Source organism: Euwallacea fornicatus, chromosome 8 (assembly GCF_040115645.1).
Source record: "Euwallacea fornicatus isolate EFF26 chromosome 8, ASM4011564v1, whole genome shotgun sequence".
NCBI lineage: Eukaryota > Metazoa > Arthropoda > Insecta > Coleoptera > Curculionidae > Euwallacea > Euwallacea fornicatus.
In genome coordinates, this window is record NC_089548.1 from 316226 (window position 1) to 334958 (window position 18733).

Here is an 18733-nt window from a genome sequence, read left to right on the forward strand (position 1 = left end):
AATAAATGATATATCCACAGTTCCATTCCAGCATTAATTGCTTAATTATTAAGAAAGCAAGTTGGAAATTATAATAATTAAATATTTATGTATCATTCCAATCTTAAATGTAACAGTAACGGGAATTTATTTTTGTATTGTAGTAATAAATTGTGGAGATGACAAATGTAGATATCTACGACTCGGTATCGTCCTGAGCAACTTTGACTTAGAAAATAAAGATAAAAACTACGAAAAAGACGTTTTTTGTAGCAGTTTTATTTAATATAAACTTCATAACCGAAATTAATTCCAAAAATGTCGATTTTTAATTAACGTCAATTTTTTTCAATTTACGTTTCAAAAGACTTACCGGCGCAGGCATTTAAATTATGAAAGAGGCATACTCAGTTAAATTTCATACATCTCACAGACAAAGTCACACATTTCACTCACACGTTCTTCGTAAAAGTGAAATAATCACAGAATCAGGAATATTAATTCACATGAAATATATAGGGTGTACATATAATATGAAATAAATTCAGTCTTGGTCGGGAATTAAAATAATAAAAAATGCTTGGATAAGTCGATTTTAGTTTACAATTCCACATATTTTGGTTGGATAATATTAGTGTGTTTCGTTCCGAGAACCGCGAAGTTCTCATTATTCCAGGTATGACGGATTAGAAAGCGTGACTTTATTGAATGGCCACCAAGGTCTCCTGACCTTAATCCTTTAGACAATTTTTTTGTTTGGGTCATTTGAAAAATGTTGTGAACAAAACTAGACAATTGAGGACTCAGAAATAGAATCAAAACGGAATGCACTAATATTAGATATGAAACAATAAATATGATGAAAGTGAGAGTGAGAAACGTGATTCAGCATGAATTTATCCACCGTTTGGAATACCGACAGGGAACATTCAACTTAGTAAATACTTATTGCTTCTATTTATTAAATACTATGTTTTTTTAAGACTTATTTTACAGTTACCATGAAGAAAAATATGTTTTTGAAAGTTTATCAAAAAATTTGTTATGTAAAGTAGTAAAAAAGTTAATGTCCTGTATATAAGTAAGTACGCCCTTTCATAATTAAATGTTCAAAACTAGGGGTTATCATAAAAAAAAAATTAACACTGACATCGTATCTGGAACAATGATGACATCACGGCTGATATTATCCAACCAAAATATATGGAATTGTAAAGTGAAGTCAACGTGTCTAACCATTTGTTTATTACTTTAATTCCAGGTCGAGAAAATCAATTTATTTCATATTTTCTGTACAACCGTATATCAATTGTTCGTCGTCACAAACAAACATATTGGTAAATTAAAAGCTCTTCCTTTAATAGACGATTTAACTAAAGACCATTTATCTCATTACTCTGCGGTATAATTTACTTGATAGTTTAGTTAATAGCGATAGACACAAAGAGTTAAAAGAGGCAATTAAAACAGGACACAAAACCTTTTTTCTCGGTATCGTACCGGAGAAAGGGGAGGATCAGCTCGGACCTCTCGATTGGTTTTTGATTTATAATATCGAAACGCCTTTTATATAATAAACTGACGCTTCGGGTATTATATTAATTTTAGAGGTACGAAAATGAGATTCTCCTCAAGTACTTCATTTTAAACGAATCGAACGCAACTCGAACTTTTCGGTTGGTCATTGCGGTCAATATAGAAAATATGGATTTCGCAACGAGAAAATTTATTTTCTCGCGTTAAGAACACAAAACTTTAATCTTATTTTTAAGGAAAAATTCGTGATATATCAACAAAAGAAACTCGGCGTTCAAGTAAAAGAAAGAGGGCTTGCGGCAACGCAGTGGCACACTTTTGTTTTTTATGGTTTCCAAATATTGACTTTGGAAGGGGAAGGAAAAATCGCTTCTGGAGATGTAAAAGTAAAATTAGAACTTAAAATATAACCTTAACACTCAAAGTCTTCAGCCTTTGTACGCGTAACGTTGTTTCATTAATACGTTGTGTAGTTCTCAAAACAATTCTCTGATTTCCGAACTGCCTCACACAACGCTCATGGGATTTAATTTTTGGTCTAAAACGTCATAACTTAAGAATATTTATCATGAACAATAGCCAATAAAAATTTACTATGCGCTCAACATTATCCGATTCTTCCCAGTTTGCGCTTTAAGCTCGATCCAAAAGCTCATAATCTTTTGTTTCGTAAACTCCATTACAGAGCAGTTTCCTTTGTTCCACTGGGAAACTCATGGCTCGCCATGACACGTTTTAAAACAAAAGCTATCGCGTGTTTGAAATAAATATGGCGTCGTAAATTAAGATCGCGTGAGCGCGCTTTATGTTGCGCCCGGCGACATACGTCATAGCGGTCAGTCGGTTGCTTATGGCCTATTCAAACATTTACTACGGAATAATATATGGCTGCGCTTAATTTTAGAACTTGCTCAATTTTATGTTCAGGCCCAAAGTACTTCCAATTTTTCTGCTGAGGGCCCAATGGTTTTTCCAATGAAATCCCGAAGGACAATTGTTTTAGCATAAACAAAACGCAATTTGGTGGTCACCGGTCACTAAGTCTGGGCAGGGGGCAGGTGCTTCTTGGCATCTGCTTCCTTCCGGAGGCCAGCGCTATCTGGCGTTGATCTTCGATGTTATCTTCCTGTGCGCGGTTGGTAATTAACCCCCGGGCCATGCACGAACCGTTAGGGTTTGGAATAACAAACGACTTTAAAAATCCTCAGTCCTTTTGTGCGTCCTTCATTATTGCCAGAGAGGTAAAAGTCAATATTTCCCAAGCGCGCCAATGGATCTCAAGTAGGGGGTGGAACATTTCGCTTCTATCTGATTAAAAAAGCGCGGACAATTTATTTCGCTCCAAGCCAAATTTATGGCCTATACTTAAAGTTGGCCGGGGATTTCTGGGCATTGTTTTGCCATTTATTTTATATAGGGTATATCAAAAAATAGTCAGGAGGTACAGGGTGCAAGGGAAGTTTCGTTCTCTCTGCAATGACACTCCACCTGTTTGCATTAAAAAAAAATAAGTTGATGGTGGCGCAAAGTCGAAACGTCGGATTTAAAATCGTGTACGATGTCCCTTAATGGGCAAAGGAATGCTAACAGCAAAATGTTATAATCTTTAAAATATCTTTAGAGATAAGTCCAAAAGTAATAAAAACGATTTCCCCAATTTTGGAATACGCTGCACATATTAGCGTATTGAGTAAATTAAAGAGAATTCACATAATATTTTCTCAAAGGTCATATGCCCTCGGACTAGTTTCATATACGATTTTGGGCTGCTCGACCCGCAGTCTGCGATCTCAGATGATAAGAGCGGGAATTTGAAGCCCTGCTCCGATCTCTTAAAAGTCCATTTTATATATTTCACAAATTTGTAATTCAAAATATTTATTGTTCTTCCGCTCGATGCCCCTGTGGTCCGTCCCGTCAAAATGACAAATTTTGCGAATATTTCTTCGGCGTCGCTTTCGACAGTTCGATATGTTTTACATGAGAAGGGAATGCGAAGCTGGATGCCAAAATCTGAATAAATAACATCGACGCATGTAGATTAAGTTTCTGTTTACGTGGCAATTCGGTGGCGACATAAAGAAGTGGTAACTTAAGGAAAAAATCAATTTAAAGTGTTTAATGTCGGTGCCCGATCAAGGTTTCGATAAGCGGTGGAAAGCCGTTAGTCGGATAAAATTCGTTATCCGGCCGATCAACAAAACAAAAACGCGCGATCTGTCTTGAAAATTATAAATTATATAAAAATAGCCAATAATAACAACGGGTGGCGTGTCTTAGAATAATATTCGTGCCCCTCGGGGTTGTAACGTTAAACGGGGTACCTACATTATAGCGCACGCGAATTACCGATCGAGAGCGCAAACAAATGCTTGTTCACGCGAAACAACTGCCACTTACTACAACTAAGTCAAGTTAGCCTGATTAACACATTCTAATTTTGTTCTAATCATCAGAAATTTGTTAATCGCATTTGTCATCTGTCTTGCATCATTTGTCATTTGTTTTGTTTCGGTCTGGAACTCGGGACAGTTTTCGCTTTCTGCCTTTATTGAGTAATTGAAATACTACGGTGATTCTACAGGGCGTCCTAGGAAGAATTCAAATAAGATGCAGGTGTGGGCCTTCCTAAAAAGTTTACTATAACCGAGAGCTATTAGGGACAAATTCGGCTATTATCAGTTGTTTTTATGCTAAAAAACATGCATCGAAAGTCTTCGGCATAATTTTCTTAGAATTCCAGCCGGCTATATTCCTTCTAGCCGATGGGCCGCAGCCAAATCTATCGGATTGTTATTTGTCATCCAAGAATGATTTCACGATAATACATGCACGCATCACATCTGTGTATGGTTTTTTTGTCTTCAGAGTCCAAGTCGAGGAGATATTTTATGAACATGCACTGAATGAATCGCACTATTTACTGTTTTATTATTATTATTATTATTATTATTATTATTATAAACCAAATGACGTCTTCAAAAACTTAAATTTTGACATCGTGTATGTAAAAAATTAGGCGATTTCTTAACAATAAATTTCACTTCGTAATTTATCGTGGACTTGTTACGTTCAAAGTATAAAACTTTCCAATTTTAGGAAAAAACTCCGCTCCACTTGAATAAATATCTTACAATATAGGAAGAATTCTGTTTTGCAATTTTTTTTTCATTTTTATGCCGTAAACCATCTTGCAACCATGAGGAAGGATAACAAAAATTTAGCAACAAATATTTTTTGAAAGAGGAACTATTTCGACTAATCCAGCAAAAAAAATATTTATAAATATATTCTGTGAAGTAGCGGATTTCTCAGTGTGTAACCAGCAATTAAACGGATATACACTTAGAATTTTAGTCGGTTTTGATTAATAGTGTGATAAGCTCGAGGGGTTCTGAAGTCACTGATTCAGAAAATTTGCGAAATGTGTAGATAAAATTCTTGCAAAAGCCATCAATTTTGCAATCGGTATATGATTTAAAAATCAACGACCCTGACTGGCAGGCTTATTACTCCATAAAAAAAATCTATGCACACATGCAAAAGATGGAATTTTATACCGGGTGTTCAGGCAAACGCGAAACATAAAAGATTAACATGGGAAATGCTTTTGCAAACAACTTCATTTTTTCTATTTTTTTTCACATACTCGAGGAACTTTAATATGTAGGTACTTGTTCAATATATTTGTTTTCACTTTTTTTTTCATTTCAATAAAAGTTTAAATAAAAAAGAAGAAAATTTATCTGACATGAGGTTTTTACGTTTATGTTGTTAGCGCATTAGTGTTTGTTTCAATCTGACCTTCATTCTGACCAATTGTGGCCTCGAACGGTAACGCGAGAAGTTCAAATTTTTGAAATTTGGACGCGTTTTGAGCCAAGCAGTCTCGAGTACTATGACCTAAATGTTAAAGATTTCCTAATGGATAATCCGTGCAAGGGCAAAAAAATAAAATCCGATATCTCATGTCTTCGATGTCCAGCGTCCGCTTGAACACCCAATATAATGGCAGATTTATCTTACTATTAATTTTCACTGTACATCAGATTGTAATTTTCAATGTTTTACGGCATATTTTGTTTCTGGAGTATCCCTTAGCAATGTCCAGCAATAATCAGCAAGCAAAGTGACACTCCATTTGCCTTGATATCGTTTTTCCATGGTAGAAATGTCTTGGTGGAACCGTTCCGCATGCTCGTCGCTACTGCCTCCAAATTTTCGAGGAGAAATCGAAGTGAGAGCCCAGAAAGTGAATTTTGAGGGACATGCTACATCCCATTTCTTTATAAGCATTAAGTGATTCGCTCCCAGTATCTTTGTAATTATCAGCTTCTAGGTTTCAGTTCCATTTAGCATATTGTCAAATGTTTCATCTTTCATTATTTCCCGTGTTTGTGGACCTGCCAATATGCCCTCTTTAATTTTTTCTTCACTAAGTCTCAAAAATGTTTGTTTTAGAAGAACCCTCTTCCATTCTGATCTATTATTTTAACAAATTCTTCATTAGTTCTTACTTAATATGCAAAAGTGAAAGTAATACTTTTTTGCAATCAACTATTAATTCATTGGTGAAATTTTTTAGTCCCGGAGTTAGTGCCTGATGTGATGATTACTCTTGTACATAGTGAAGATCTCGCGTAGAGCTATTTCATTTTTAAAGGTAGCAGCAGTATTTGGTATACTCCTATTGCATTCCAGCATTCAAACATGGGAAACAACGGATTCGGAAGCCGATGCACTAATGAACGCAATATGGTCGACAAACGTACATATGGACATATACTGTTAAAATGGAATAAACAGGAACAGACTTCTCTTAACAGGACTTATAGATCACCATGCATTTTGTGTTAGGATTTATTTAAAATTATAAAAATGCGTGTTACAGAATATCTATGGGTGATAGAAATTTTTTTTTCAGATTTGATTTCGGCGTTTTAAAATACATTAGTAAACGCCTAAAAATTGTTATGTCACAAAACCTGTGTTTATCAGTGCAGTCATATCGTCGGTTCATTTTTCTTTATGATTTATTTTTTCAACAGTATGGAGTCTCGCCTCATTATGTAACTCTTGTTCGAAAATTTTTAAATGATAATTTTCCCGAGCATTGGATTGGACGTAGAGGAACTATCGCAGCGGTTCTCAAACTTTTGCCCGTAGCGCCTCCCTATTTTATCTCGAGCAATTTCGCGCCTTTAATCCGTAGGAATTCATATTACACTAGGCAACTCCGTCTAGTCTAGGGTAACAGAGACGTGGGCCAGAAGGGTTCGCGTGAACACTCGGTATACAACGGAAAATAATAGTGAATGAGTGCCTATCCGAGCCTAACTTTTTGCAATTTTCATTAAATTAAGAGAAAAACAACCAACCGCGTGCGTTATCGGGCACAGTTGTCAATGGACCATCATCAACCGAATTTGCCTGTTTTGTTTGCGATAGTGGTCCATTGTCTTGCCAACAAAGGCCCATCTACAAATTGCATTGCGAATCAACCAATCAGAAAGACATTGTGCCGATGCACTGTTTTTTGTTCGATGCTTAATTAATAAAGTTCAAAAATAATAGAACAGTTTGATATTTTTGTTGCTCGAGGCCTTCCGGCCGACGTGTTCACTCATTTGTGTTGTTCGAAGATATCGAGTTATTGTCGGTTATGGACATTGGTATGTTACATATTGTCTGTATTCGAAAATTTAAATTATGATATCGTCACAATTCACATCATGAACATTGTTTTAATTCTCTGCTTTGATTAAATTCAAAACTGGGGCGAAAAAGAGAGGGAGTTTAGTCGTGGGCGATCCTAGAGGGAAGCCACCCCGGCACTACGTGCTCCGCGTCGGATGGATTCTGTACAGAATTTTTGCTGCGATGAAAATGTTGGAAAAAGTTGTCCTTTTTTCTTTTAATAAATCTTCATTTGGATGGAACTAGGGTTACGATTTTTTAAATTGATGTGGAAGTATTGAAATCTAACTTATCTACAAGGTTGGTTCGTATATTTAGGCAGCACCTATAACTTTTTTTTATGAAAAAAAAAGTTTAATTAGGAAATTTATACGGTTCATTCTAAATCGCCAGAAAATGTTACGTAACACAACACATAAATTGCGCAAAATTAAAAAAGGACACAAAAACAGTATAATTATAATGGAACGCCATCTATATTTTATAAAAATTAAATGTCTTATTCAGAAGAAGAATGGTTAGAAATAATGAAGCTTATAAAGAAAAAAGGCAAATTTTAAAGGATTTAAGTGAAAAGACGCAAACAAGTATTGATTCATTAAATGAACACGCTGAGTTTATTTTCAATGCTTTGTTGAAGTTAGATGAATATCACAGAAAATGTTTTGAAAATAACGGTGGACACGTTCAGCGCTTACGAATTTTCAATTTTTGTAAATTATTTATTAAAAAAATGTTTTGTCTTCAATTCATGGTATTAAAATGTAATTTGTTTATATTAGTTCTAAATTAATGTATTATATATATTCAAGATGAAAATAATAAATTAATAAATAATAATTAGTAATGACGTGCAATTTATTTGCTCATTCATGGCAACTACGTTTTGGAAAGACAAAATAGTTCCGATTTTTAACTGTAAATATCGCCAAAACGGCTAAATCAAATGTTACCAAGTTATACAGGGTCCGTCATATATAGGCATAATGGCAATAACTTTTTAAATAATTTTTTTAACACAAAATATTTCAAGTAAATCTTAAAAGGCTGATTTATTGTTACTTTTCGATGTCCATGAACTTTTTTTTGTCTCTCAGAACATTCGAAAGAAGTTCAACTTTAGTTTTTCAAATGCTACCCTCCACTTCCGAATTGTTTTATGAAATCTACACTTGTTTGCGCATACAGACTTGTTAAATTTTATTTTGGGGTTCCGTAAGGAAAATTTTGAAAAAAAAATTATTTTCCATAATTTATTCAAAATACTTCATTTTGATTAGAAATACAAAATAATAAAAAGACCCTCTGTATTTTTTTAAGTTAAGTAAACAGTATTTCGGGAGTTTTAATTTTAATTTTAAAAAAAGCGATATCACTTTTTTGTTTGGTGAATTAGAGATGCCTGTCCGATCACCTGATTTAAATCCCTGCGACTTTTTATTTTAAGGACATTTAAAAGATTAACTTTATGAGAATTGTCCAAGTAAGGTGGATGACTTAAGGGTTGGTATCGTCAATGTTATGTAATCAATCAGGCAAGATACATATGTATATTCATGTGAGGAGGTAATTCGTAAAGAATAGGACTGTATTTCGATAACGGCGGATGACATTTTGAACAGGTGCTATTAATATTAAATAACAACTAGTTCTTGCAAGTAATAAATCGTTATTTTCCTTTTCTAATCGGATTATTATTTTTTTTTTTAATAAGGAAAATAATTATTTGTCCGAAATTTTTCTCATCTAACCGCAATAAAACTTGATGTAGCTGTATGCGTAAATAAGTGTAGATCCCATAAAATAATTCTAAAATAAACTAAAGTTGGGCTTAGTTTCGATGTTATGCGGTAAAAAGAAAGTTCTTAGTTCTCCTGAAGTGACAACAAACTAGCCTTGTAACATTTCCTTTAAACATTTTTTGATAGAAAAATGATATAAAAAGTTATTGTCATTATTCCATACACATATATGACGGACCCTGTATATTTTTGACATAAAATAAAAAATCTATTCAATTTTTTTTTAATGTCTTGGGTGTTCCGTTATATCTTTATCGGATTTGTGTCTTTTTTTTTAACTTTGGCCGATTCAACTATTATATTACCTAATATTTGTTGACGATTTAGGATAAAACCAATAAATTGTGAATTTAAAGTTTTTCCTTTTTTATGTCATAAAAGTAGTAAACTCTGTTTAAATTTACCGACCAATCCTGTATATACTATATCGTTTTATTAAATGAGAGTTAGAGATCTTTGCAGAAAGCGGAACAAAACTGTTTCAAATTTGATTTGTTTGCTTATTATTTTAACTTCAAAATAGGTCTATCGAGGTTTCAGGAATCGGACTATATAGCAGGTACGCATGATGTCGAAAGCTGGCCAAACATATCTCGAGCTGTCGTATTCCTTTGTATTCTGCGATATAAAAGAATAGCCTGATGGATGACTTTCTTTGTTAGAATTCCACATAGAATTCTAAAAAAAAATGTTTCTGTGACTGGAATGGGTTCCTTGCTGAATATACGGAACTTCAACCACCCTTAAATGCTATAGTCCAGTGGTGGCCCCATCTGAATGAATATTACTTTAAAAAATCAGTTCGACCAATTAAAGATTTCTAGTTTTAAATTTGTAAAATTTCAATTGTTTACTAAATTTATTATAACAAGAACTTTTCTTTGGTGTTCAACAATCTGATTTCGTTTTTAAACGCGCTCTAAAGCCGACTCTTAAGCACCAATTTTTATTCAAAAAAAGTTCAAGGCAAACCCGCAAGAAAATTCCTTGATTTATGGCATCAAATCATGATTAGTTAATGTTGCAGTTAAGTAATAATGTTATAAGGTCGGTGGTGTGCATGGTAAAAAGCACCAGACTCACGCTATTACAAAAATAATAAATTCGCTTTTGAAACAATCAGGCAACGTAATTCAGGGACGTGCCTGAACTAAATTTTCCTTCCATCTGAGTAAACACTTATTAACTAATCAAAATATCAACTCCCGATTTCCTGATATTATTAAACTGGCCATCATTCTTCAGAGCCCCAGGCAGATTTTGGGTGTTTTCGTGTGTCATAATTACAAAGTCAGACCGCCATATGCTGAAAAAAGTCTAACGGATACGAATATGCTAATCACTGTTTAAATTAATATGGTGTTCACATGCATATGCATTTTGGTGTGCGTCCTGTTTGGTTGGAGAATATCGTCAGAACTGGATATCGTGCCAACGAGCCAAACATTTGCATGATGATATGTCAATGAAATTTGCCAATAAATTAAATAGAAAAGTAGTAAAAAGTGTTATTAAAATGATTAAATGAAGTGTATTTGGTGGATTGGATGGTTGTCCCCGTACCTGGCGTTAAGGTTAAGTTAAGTACATAACCGAGCCCGCTGGATGTTCTCATGCCTGGCTTCGCACCACTATAACTCTAAAACTTACAGGGTCTATTGCATTTGGACAATGCTTTACTGGCATCGAAAACTCACTTGCACGAACATAGTATAGTGGGCATATATACATAATTTTCCTTCTCTGTAGCGAGTTAGTCAAGTTTAAAGATTGTTAGATAATTTCCGAAATTAACACTATAACCACGAAGTAGCGGCTGTTTCCCTCTGTTCGCGTTTTGTTCTGCCTTAGAAAGCAGACAGATTGACACTTTGTTTGGTTGATAGTGTAACGTCGTTATTCTCAACAATTAGACGAGCTAGATTTCCTGAAAGAACGAAAATTTGTAATCATTAAATTTAGATAACGCAACTCGAAATTCGTTCATTTTGTTACCCTTAAACACCCTTCAATCTCCCTCGAAATATAATTTTATAAATACGATCCTCGAGATTTCCATTCAATATTCAGTGAAATAAATCAGGTTTCCTTTTAAATCCCGGAATCGATCTCGAAATCCTTCGGAAATAAGTTTATTCAGCGAGGTGTGATGTCCAGTGAAAATACAAAGACCCTCTCGAATAAGCCCGGGATCGACCCTTGTTTTCACACCACTTAACAATTTGGACATTCGATTGGAAACACGCTATAGTTTTGCTGAATCCGCTTATATTTCTGAGTTAGGAGATCATTTGCATTCAAGGATATTTTAGGTGTTTCAAGAGATAGACAGTAATCAAAATAAGAAGTTTCAATGTTGTGTAATCATGAATGTAAAATAATGCTGAGAGCATGGCAGCCTTTATGGAGGAAGGCAAATCATGCCCGAGCGCTCGGGTCATGAATCAGATCGATCTTAAACAACAATAAATAAACATTAATATAACATTAAATTGCTCGTAAAATTATAAGTATATATTTCAGCGGGACAGCGAGTCCCAGGCTGCATTACAAAGTAGAAAACATTTAATATTGGTATATCGATGTCACGATTTCCGATCACGATTTGGAGATCTATCTGCACTTCCCAACTGCAGCAACAATCCCGAGGTCTACTGTTAAAAGGAAGCATAGTTTTCTCTGATATCATCGATATATGGATATTTTATTGTAACATTTTTCAAAACGATCAATAATTTAGGCGAAACTCAATCATCATGGAAAAGAACTTCTTGTTGCCACATGTGGCTGTTTCAAAATTGAGCAATATGCAGGAGAAAAGAACTTTGTGCCTTCACAAGCACCCCCAACTTAAATTAACCAAAGGAACTTAAGGAAGGAAATTTATGTCGAACGCTTGTTTTTTAAGAATTTTTTCCTCGAACATCACTGCTTCCTCTGATTTGAAATATTATATAGCTATTGCTGCCTATAATGACAGCGAAATACTTCTTTTTTAATACTTATCAATCGTGAAACAATGACGGCTTAACACCTTCGCTGCTGCTAGGCTCAAGTACCCAATCCCTAGAATAAAGGGATAATTTTTGAAGGGAGTAAGCTTACATTTCAATAGAAAAGTTATGATTTGTGCTTTATTATAAAAGAATCATGTGCATATGGCATTTTTGACGTGTGTCGTGTATCCGAGCCGGTCGCATTGGATAACCGATTTGATCATACAGTGCGGACTGACACGGATCTGTGACGTGCGCATTGGGCAACAAATTTGATTATACAGTGCAAACTGACACAGATCCATGAGAAGGAGTATTGTTGTGGTGAATTTTGTTAAAATAAAAAAAAATTAACCTTAGAATTAAAATATAATTAATAATTTTCTTAGGCTGGCCGAGTTTGAAATAAAGGTGCATGATCCCAGTGTAGACGAAACCTAAACATAAATAGAAATTAATTTTAAAAAGACTCACCCTAGCTACGTACATTTAGGGTGTTCGATTACGGGTCCTAGGGGTATGTACACGCAAAATCAATCGAATAAAAAATAAGCAGCCTTCGATAGATTTATTGATTTTCCAAGTCTAACACATTTTATGCGATCAAAACAAAAAAATTCCAGCAAAGAACAGTTTTAGATATTCGAGTGCATTAACTACATGTTAATATATGTACTCATTCAAGTAATGCGTACGTCATACTAGAAAATAACCTGCAAGTATATACATATATGACACGGACCCGTGTTGTGCGCACTGAGGCTCAAGCATATGCTTCACGGATCCGTAAGGTTTGCATTTAACGGATTAAAATAGGCATATCAAAAATTTGCGATACACCATGGAAATCGCTAAAATCATCTGTAACAGAATTATCAAAAGAATTTTGTTAACTTATGGAAGCACGCTTTGCTCGAATCTAAACCGTTATGAAAACACCGAAAATTCTAAAAAAGGCAATGTTAAAAAAATGGGTCATGTTTTCATTAGAAGTTATTGTTGATAATGGTTCTATAGCGGTAAACAAGAAATGCTCGAGAGGTTGAAGCAAAGGCCAATGAGTTAAGGAACATTCTTTCAAAATTTAAGTGAAATCGGTCGAGTAGTTTTCAGGTTATCGTGTACCGCGTGAGAACTTTCGAATAAAAAAAAAAACGCGTTTAAAGTCTTAAAGAGAGAAACGCCAAATGTAAGCCTTATATCAACAAAATGTTAATTTGCACATCTTCGTGAAGAGGAAGTGGGTGGTTGTGTTCTTCTAGTCGGAGCCTCTTCACTACTTGCACGCTCCGGCCGACTTGACGCCATCACACTTTCAACAAGAAATAATACAGAAGGAAACTCGAAATCAGTTTCAGAGTCTTCCTAGAATATTTTAGAGACGTTTTCCTATCATTTTAAGGGAAAAAGAATGTTTTTTTTTCTATAAGTATTGCTGCCCTTAAGCGCGTTCCGTGCATAACACAAAGATTTCTCTATGTTCTCGTGTTGGTTACGCACCTACAGGCTTATTCACTGAAATTTTTTACTGAACTATTGAAATAATTTTTATTCGACGCTCCAAATAACGTTCCGTGTGAAATGTGAAAGAGTGATTAATCTAGAATTCAACCAATTGTTTTGAATCAAAAATGATTTTAAGCGATAGTTTCAAAATTAAATTAATCCTTGTTTAAATGTGGGATAAAAGAGTCGTAATTTTTGTTTTAACCTGGACCACCGCTAGCTGCGGCAATTCAGGTTGCTCCTCTAGCAACCAAAACTGATGTGCACCATTGAGCTTTTAACGCTCCATAGAAGACGCAATTCTAACAGTGTTCCATGGGACTAAATCGCGAGGAATCAATTACCCACAATGTCTCAGTCGTTGCCATCAACCCCAAGAAACAACATTATAAACATGTTTAGTACTTCAAGAGTACGTGACGCGGGGACACCTTCCGTGTATTTCACGGATTCCACGGTACCACCACGTTGGTGTTGACGAGCGCTCCTCCCAGCGCAGCATGGATGCTGGGAAGTACCCGACCAATCACCAGCTGGTTGGAAAGATATCCGCCCGCTACACTGGTACTGTCGAGAAGATTTAAACGAGATTTCTCGGTATCAGCCAAGCGGTCTGGCGAAGATCGTGCGTGAGCACCATACAAGTACCATTAATTTCACGTTTGTCGCTTTGGATGGGACGTTCGTGAAATACCTATAATGGTTCCGCTGATTTTTGCTGATTAGACTTAATATGTTTATTTATAATGCTAAATGCACGTATGCGTGTTGAATTTATTACCTTAGGCATTCGGAGTATGTGCAAAAACTTATTATAAGAGAATTTAACAGAGTTGTAATCGTTGCCGTTTTTCTTTTGTGCAGCTACCAAATTACCCCTAAACCCCGTGAATAAAGAAAGTTAAGTTTAACGGCAAAGGTGTCAAAAGATAAGAAACCGGTCATTAATTCTATATTATAGCGAGTACAGTTAGGTATTTAGGGACCAAGGTATTTCAGATTTCGGAGAGCGATACGTTAAAGCCACAGGACGGGATAAAAATCTGAAGGTTGTTAGGCCCTTTTCGTAAATATTTCCCGTGCACACCCCATTCATTAGTTTTCAAATTCCCAGAAATTAACGACGCCAAAATTGTTCTTTACGTTTTACGTGACACAAAGGTACAATAATTTCTTCCTGCGATATCTATACAGAAATGGGAAACAATGAAGATGGTGGGGGATAAAAATAACTAGAGCGAGGAGCACACATTCAAAATTGCCGGGTAGATAATGCGTTTTGTTCATCATTAAGATAGTATCTGTATCACGAAAAGTTTTAATGGACTAGCCGACAAATTTTGGTCTAGGGTTGGCAACGCTATTTGTGTACATCGGTCGTGATGATGATGACACAGGAAGTGTTAATTATTTATCCTGATGGAAAATTGGCGAGAATAATATAAACTAATGTGGTGGTGAACAAACTAATTGCGATGGCGGCTTAATCTATTTAATGATTGTGTTGGAATCGTTACTGAAATTGGACGATTTTGCCTTCAACTTCGCATGGCGGCTGGTTATTCGTTGGGCAATTTTGGTTTCGTTAAGGAATGTGTGTTATTCTGGAACGAAAACATCCGGCTGGCTCGCCAAGATGCGAATAGCTGACCAATGGGACCGAATTTGAAGGTCGTTTGAAATCCCTGTCTCAGAACTTCGACCACAGGATTGAACTCACCGACAGAATCAATACGGTCAACGCGCCAGTTTTTCCATTGTGTAACATTATAATGATTTTTTTCCATGTATTGCGAACTTCCGCTCAAATTTCTTAAGTGAATATACAGGGTCAGGCATCCACCCGTTTAATTCAACATGCAAAATGCACAAAGAAAACCAGATCATCTATAAATTTAAATTTGGAAAGGGACGTGTGGCGTCCTTTTTCTTCTCGTTCTTCTATTTCTAGCATAAAGTTGCTTTTTTATGAAGCCTGAGTATTGATTTTGGCATCTCTTGAATAATTATTTCCCGAAGAAAAGCATAAAATCTGAAAACTACGCGACAAATTGTTGATCATTCTCATGGTTTCTAAGTTAGGTTAGGGTCATACAGAATGTTTCATACATATACCGACAAAGTTTTAGGAGATGTAAAGCTTCTAAATATATATTTAGATCGACAAAAGTTAAGTTGGGAATCGCTTCTTTTCCAAATTACACAGTGTTTAATTTCTGTTTTTCATATTTTTTAAATATTTAAAAAAAGGTTTGGAATAAAGATATAAAATTAGGGACACGTTATGGCGAGATAAACGTGCATATTCTGCAGTAGGTAACATATTGTCAATTAAACCAGTGGCGTCCCTGCGGTCATCCAACGTTTCTACGTGTGTAAATAGATCAGAATTTAACGGAACCATAGTCTGGAAGAAGAGTATTATTTTGCGATCAGGAATGTTTTAGAGATGTTTGTCTTCAAGTCCTCTCCCTCTACGAAAAGAAAATTAAATAAATTCCTCCTAAACAATATTAAAAAATTCCACTTGGAAACTTATATCGGTTTTTTGGCCGGTGCAGGAATGATAAATTATTTTTTGTCTTGAAAACAGCTACCTGAGCAATAAAACACTAATAAGTCCTTTTTATTAAGAATTGATGAATTATTAAAAAAATAAATTCATATTTAAAAGTCAGCGGCGTATCATGGTTTTCATTAAAAACATCCCATAGAGTGGCGTCACGGACATCACTAGTGTACGTGAAAATACTCTGCCTACTCCGAATCGTGCACATTTATCCCGCCATATTGTGGCCCTAGTTTCGTGCCTTTATCACAAACCATTTTTAAAATATTTAAAAAATTGAAAAAAATAATAAGAAGAAATTAAACACTCTGTATCTTAGAAACAAAGCGATTTCGGATCTAACTTTCTTCAACTTAAATATTTGTTTCTCTAAACACTACGTCCCCGGAAAGTTTGTCGGTATATTTATGCAACACCTTGTATAATGGAATGCGGTTAAAACGTTTTGGCGTTATTTGACTCGAGCCGTTCCTCAATTTATTTTGGAAGTGACTTGAGATTTTCAGTCGAGTTGAATTATTATAAACCATAAGGCGTATTCGGATCCTTTCAACTGCGAGATCTTTCAATAGGATGATGCTACAAAAGCTGATGAAAATTAACCATAAACAATTAGTGTCACGCATATTATTAGTAGGTAGGCAGAAACAATTCCTAGGATAGGAATAGTACCTTTGCAGTACAACTTATCCAACAAGCCTTCATCGAGGCACATTAACAACATCAGTTTATGGGTGGGCCATTAGGTTTAATGCTATTTAAATACTATTAAGACCAAATGTCACACGAATACAATTATTACAGCCGAACAATCATTGGCTAAATATCAAAACATTAAATGCGGGGGACACATTCCATTCTCAACCTACTTGTTCCCTACAAAACGTTGGAACAAAATTAATTTAAAAGGTAGACGTTTTTTACAAAGATTAACGATGCATTAAAATCAGCCACGATTCGTTTAGTCGTTCTTTTGTCTTTCGTTGTCACTGGTTTCGTCCCATCTCCCATCTAAATTAATTGATCGCTGGTATTTAGATGTAGAAAATTGGTTCTCGTATCTGGTCAGTTTGTTGGCTACCTCTTGCTTACCTTTATTTTTCGGAGCTGAATTAACATTTTCAGTAAAGAAAATTTTAATATCTGTATATTTGCCAGAGAAAACAATAGGTATTGCCACAGTAAAGGAGGAAAGTGCTTCTTTTCAGGTGTATCGATATGCTAGTGTTACGATATATTGTATTAATGCCCTACGACTAGATTGGACATGTGATACTCGGAAAGTAGAAACTTCCGCTAGAAAAACTTTTCCGCAGCGTGGAATACCGTTTCCGATGCAACACGACGGTATGGTCAGCCCGATGCCCGGATTTGAATCCCACAGATTTTTACTAGGTACCCTTTTATTTCGCTACCTTTGATAGCATCGAGCGAAGACTGGTACAAATCGGGGAAAAACAATAATTTTAAATATGAATCGATATTGTCAAGCAGCTAGGAGAACTTTTTCGCCACAACTAAGGTTCCGATTCCGATGCAATAGATAATCGACCTACGCCATGCATACATAGTATGTGTTAGATATGAAGTATAAATCTGCTGACTTATAAACTGGAACTCGACAAATAATTAAACGTGAGAATAGTTTATTTAAATCACCGTCAACTGTCCTGTGACACATTGAAATAGTATTGTCTCTAGCTGTAGTTAATGGGGTTTATCTGAGGATCGGGCTGGCAGCAGACGAGACCAGCAGGCTGCTGCTTCCTAGAAATCCTCCGGCCCGGTTGACAATTTATTTTATAGAGGTGGGTGTGTAGGATGCACAGGTACAGAAACCAGAATATACGAGGGATCGACTCTTGGTTCTTTGTTTTTCTAGAACTCATTTTTCCCTTCTAAACTCCATTATTTATACCACTTTGCGTGTCACTCAGAGCATTCATTCCAATCTAACGGGGATCCAGAGTGTTTGACCATGTAAATTCTGTCACGAAGCTGGAAAACAAACAGTAATTTCAAATTAATTTTTTTTCGAAAAACACACATAAGAGGTATTATAAAGAAATTTACAACTTTTTAATTAAAACGACCAAGTTGCAGCAAAAGGACGTTACACGTTAAGGCAGAACCCCGGTATCAAAGTAAAAACAAAGATAAGGAATTCAGATAACGTAGCAATTGGAATCCGTGTCCGAGGTTTTTGTTACAACTTGTACGCCACTGTTATTTAAACTCCCCATAAAGGATGCATAATTCTGTTTCCCATGCTGCGTGTTTTCATTAAAAATATAAATAAAAGCTCACGTTGAAAGACCACCACTTTATGGGTTTATGTGGTTTTAATTAGTGGCACTTCGGTTTTCACGTTCTTTAAAACTGCTGCTTACATGGTTATTTATTGGGAAGTTATGCATAAAGTTGTATAGCTGGTGTTAAGCACAACGCTCGAAGCTTATGCTCCTTGAAAGCAGAGGTTGATTTTATCAAAAATGCAATGTTTAAGACAAATGTAAATAACCGGCTTCTATTGGTTTTAAGATTCGAGCGGTTTCAGGGAACATGACTGAACTTTTCACTGAAATTCAATATTCATTTTTTAAGCGAAACTGTGTCGAAAATCTGTAACAGCTGCTTTTCTTTACTTG